Genomic DNA, 5260 nt, shown 5'->3' on the forward strand with positions numbered 1-5260 from the left:
TGTTGTGAAGATGAGACAAGATAATATCTCATAAGCCCCTTGTTTAGTATCTGCCACGGTGCTCCACATACATGGTGCCTTTTGTTATACATGCAGCTCAATGCAGATAACAACGCAGTGAAACTTTTCTGGCAGACATCCTTGGGAGGACCTTCTTATTGTATTTTATTTTTTATTTATTTATTTTTAAAAATAAATTAATTTTATTTATTTTTGGCTGTGTTGGGTCTTCGCGGCTGTGCGCGGGCTTTCTCTAGTTGTGGCAAGCAGAGGCTACTCTTTGTTGCGGTGCACGGGCTTCTCATTGTGGTGGCTTCTCTTGTTGCAGAGCACGGGCTCTAGGCACACGGGCTTCAGTAGTTGTGGCACGTGGGCTCAGTAGTTGTGGCTCACGGGCTCTAGAGCACAGGCTCAATAGTTGTGGCGCACGGGCTTAGTTGCTCCGTGGCATGTGGGATCTTCCCGGACCAGGGCTTGAACCGTGTCCCCTGCATCAGCAGGCGGACTCTCAACCACTGCGCCACCGGGGAAGCCCCTGTATTTTAAATTATCCTTAAATGATGAAATAATAACTCTAGTCAGTATTTTCTAATTGCATCAAAGAAGAGGGCTGTGTCCAGGGCGCATGATAAAGGTCTTCTTTATCATATTAGGGTCTTCCTTATTACGGGGTCTGTGTGTACACAAATTCAAGGGACCCAAGATGAGGGATACCATTAGTCAGGATTTTATGGCTGTGAGACACCATTATCTTTTACTATGCTGCACTCATAATTGACATGTTCTAACAATTGGGCATCTTACGAAACCCTTAAGGAACAAATTAACAGTATGGAAGTAGTATTTGCTGAAACAAAAACAAACAAACAAAATAGAAGAGCAGGACAACGATCACATCAGTAAAAGATTGGAGTGAGGAGGGGGCTGGAAAACAGGGACTCTTGCACTGGACACATGGACTGTGTCACAAAGGGAACATTCAGGAACTCTGAAATTTTTGCTAAGAGTCCAGAATGCAAGCGTCATGCATAAGTGTATGGCCAGCTTAGTGGGAATCATCTTCAAGGTGCTGCTTAGAAACAGGTTGCAGTGTGGAGTGTCTGAGACAGATGATTAAGGATATGAGCGTGTGTGACCCGGGAACTCTGGTCAGATGGGTGAGGCCCTCTGTGCTGTGAGGGGCTTGCAAGCAAATGGTGCAATTGAAACGGGCGCCATGAAGATCAATTAAAATCTTGAGAAATCAGAGAAATCCATCCCTGTTTTTTTAGCCTGAGGAAGGCAAGGCTGGGTAAGGCCAATCAAGGTTTGGAGAATGTGAAGGTAATATTGTGGTGATGCTAAGTGTCTGCCTTCTGTTTCTAAAGACAGCATACAAGAGAATGGGCCTTACATTGTAACATGAGAGAATTAGATTAGACAGCAAAAGAAACTACATATGGCAAAAGTTGAGAGACTGAAACATTTATTAAATGAAATTTGTAGGTATTTTCTGGCTGCACGTGGAGAAACTAAACAGTAAATTTTGTGCCATGATTTTTGAGTTTTCAATGAGTGTGATGGACAAGATATCTCTTTTCCTCTTTCCAAATCCTTTCTTTTTTTAAGATTTTCTATATACATTTATCCCAATGAATACTAATACTGAAAAATGGCAAACTTTCCATATATGAATACATTTATTTTTTTAAGAAATTGAGGTAAACTTCACATAACATAAAATTCACCATTTGAAAGTATACATTTCAGTAATTTTTAGTACATGCACAATGTTGTACAACCATCACCACTACCTAGTTCCAGAACATTTTCATCACACCAGAAGGAAACCCCACACCCATTAAGCAGTCTCTACCCATTCTCCTCTTCCCCAAACCCCAGCGCCTGACAACCACTCATGCTTTCTGTCTCTATGGATTTGCCTTAGGAATATATTTCTTTTGGAATCTTCTGAATTCTGCATTTAATTTTACAACTAGAGGCTGCAGACTACTGAGTGTATCTCTGTGTGTGTATGAGAGAGACAGAGAGAGAGAGGGAAATGGAGAGAAAGGGAGAGAGACGGAGAGAGAGATGAGAGGTCAGCATTCATGAGAACCTTTGCAAGGTCAAATCTATTTGAAATATTCAAACAAAATGCAAACGTAGAAGGATACTTATTTTTCAATTAGATGTCCATAACTTAAATTAGATGTCTGAAGGTAAATTTCTCAAGGATCCAGTAAGTTACAGGTTGGAGAATCGTCAAACTGTTCTTGAGATATGCCTGCAGCATTGAGAAAGGCTTTTGAATGGCAATGTGGCTTTATCACTCCTATGTTAGGCTAAAAAGTTTCAGACCCAACAGAAGCTCTGTCCTGGATCTGAGCTCTTCCTGTAATAGCTGATGATAACCCTATTATTTTTCTTTAGAGCAGTGTAGTGGTATCCATTGCTTAATCCGCATTTATTTGTCCTGGTGAGCACATCAGATACAGCAGAGGAAACTTAGGATGCCTGATGGGTAAGTGAAAAAGCAACTTAAAAATGAAATAGTAAACCTCTTTTATTTTGCAACCATAAATACTTATTAATTTTAAATTAAAATGCACATTTTATTCTGGCTGTAATTTTTAAAAAGTTAACCTATTTAACTTAAAAACTTGGAGAATGAACTAGAAAATGGTTTTTAGGGCATCTGTTTTTTTTTTGTAAACTGATTTAAAACTTGCATGGCTTCCTTAGTTATGATTACATTGACGGGAAGGTTGTGTTGTCTGAGTTCTGGAAAAAATACATATGACTTTTGAAAGTAATCTTAATTTTCAGCCAGCCAAGTCATTCCTCAGAAGGAGGAATAGCCAGTTGGGTCTTGTGATTTAAGTGGTGCTTTGTAATCTAGACTGTCAAGGCCAGGAGATTACTGTCATTTTGCATTTTGCATGTATTTTGAGGATTTTTTTATTCCATTTTCATTTTCAATTCCTTTCCATTTTATAAGCCCCAACTAATATATCTTGACTTTTCCCATTAATAAGGACTTAGGATTCCCCTGCCAAAGCGCAAACACATTACTAGGTTTGGTGTTATGGATCTTGCTTGTTTTCTTTCCAAATTTTCTTTTCCACAAGCTTCACTATAGTCTCCCACCTGTTCTTTTTGCCGCCATTCTCTCAGTTTTGGCTTCTGAGGACTCCTTGGTGACAATGGAAAACAGAGTCTCCACAGTACATTTCGAGATATACATGACTTAGCTACTATTCCCACAAACATTTCTCAGACAGTGTGGACCGGAAGAAATTTTTTTTTTAACGAACTGAATCTCCTTTAAGCTACCTGGAAGTTGGGGGCAGCACAGCACTCCCCTTATGGCAAGTAAAAATTAATGTAAAGCACTTGGAGGTCCTTGTTGCTGAGATATTCTGTGGCAAATATTATCTTTTGTGCCTTGCTTGAGGACCTGTCCACAAAATTCATCTCCAGTAAGAGGTTGCCATAATGTGGAGGGGTTTGATTCCTCTGTTCCCTCCTTCTGCAGGTGGCTCATATGAGTATGCCTTGGTTTACTTCTCAAGGACATGTGGATACATGACCCTGTTCTCCAATTTCAGACAACAAACCAAACTTCTCCAGGAGAGAAGAGAAAGGACTTGAAAGTGTTTTGAAAGAAAGGAAAAAAAAAGAAGGCTTGAAAAGGACAAAGGCAGTTAACAGCAGTACCTAAACTGTAAATCCCCTATCTCTGACCTCCAGACCACATCCCAACTGAATCCAGCTGCACCCCACCCCTCGAACTCTGCGGCTCCTAATTGCCAGTCTAGATAACAGGGCATATATTCCCGTGTGTCTCCTTTCACTACTGGGTGTCAGTCTGGCCTGTGCTCAGGGTGTGGAATCTCGTTGGAGTTTCAATGTGTAGGATCCAGTCCCCCGGTTTTGAGGAGATTGAGAAGGGTAAGGTAACGTGGGGGCTATAGGGACTCCAGGGGTTCTGGCACAGAGGTGGTAGGGGTGGAGGTGGAGGAGTCAAGGAAGGTTCAAGTCTGGTGTTCTTCAGAGTCATTCACTGGCCCCTCCAGGAGGCCACCGAATGGCTTTATCTGGACAGGGACACAACTGGGATAACCGGTATTCCTGGTAACTGCCTGTGCTATACTAAGCCACTTGGAGGAGAGGTGGGGAAGGGACGCCTGGGTGCGGGCGAGGGCCAGAGGGCGCTGAGAGAGAAGGAAGGTTGGTAAAGGAACCGCTTGGGCTGCTTCCTCCTGGTTGCATCTTAAGGAAGGATTTGGAGACCCTAGCTCTGGGCTAGAGCTGGGTGCCTGAGTCGCTGCGGGACTTAACCTTTCCAAGGCTCCGTTTACTCCTCTGAAGAGGGCTGTACTCTGATCTTTGCGCCCCTTCCTGCCCTTTGATTCTGGCTCTTTGAGGGAAGCCCCGCTATGCAGTCCTGGGAAGAAAAGACATTCTCTGCCGCAGGCGGGCCGGAATGGGAAGGCCAGGAAAGCGGCCACTGTGACACGGATTATATTTATTTAGATACCTATATTAAAAATGATTTTCGTTAACAAAACAAAAAAAAGGATGTTCCCCCACCCCCAAGCCTGGGCTGGCGCTTTGCACGACGACCGTTGGCAGCCGCCCTCTCCCCGACTGGCCAGGCAGCTGGTGCGAAGAAGCGCGGCTCGGCCCCGGCCTTGCCGCTCGCCTCTTCCCGCCGCCCCGCCGGCTGGGCGCGCGGTCCTGCCCTTCCCGGCCGCCCGACCTCCCCGATCTCTTCTCGCGGCCTCCCGGAGGGCGGAAAACCCGGCGAGCAGAGTTCGTCCGGCGACGGTCCCCGCAGGCTCGCGGGTTGCTCGCGGCCAGTCGGACCCTTGCGCCGCGGGCGGGCGGCGACTCCTGGCAAGGGCGTGGAGGGCGGCAGGGCCCCTGGCCTCGCGCTGCGGGGACGCCCAGATGGCCCTGAGAGGGAGGGGCGGCCCGAGCGGCGGCGGCCGGAGCTCCGCCCCAGGCCTCGTATAAGGGCCGGCCTGAGCCGGGCCTGCGGAGGCGGCGGCGGCGGCGGCAGCACACACAGGGCGCCCGACGCAGCTCGGCCGGCCTGTTGAGCCTTCCCACCCGCTTCCATAAGGCTTTGCCTTTCCAACTTCAGCTACAGTGTTGGCTAAGTTTGGAAGGAAGACCAAAAGAAGACCCCCGGGCCGTTTTCCTTTTGTTTTTTTTGTGTTTTTTTGGTATAGTCGTCGTCAGAGGCACCTGAGCCGGGCCTGCGGAGGCGGCG

This window comes from Neophocaena asiaeorientalis, unplaced genomic scaffold (genome assembly GCF_003031525.2).
Source record: "Neophocaena asiaeorientalis asiaeorientalis breed wild unplaced genomic scaffold, Neophocaena_asiaeorientalis_V1.1 scaffold24, whole genome shotgun sequence".
Lineage (NCBI taxonomy): Eukaryota > Metazoa > Chordata > Mammalia > Artiodactyla > Phocoenidae > Neophocaena > Neophocaena asiaeorientalis.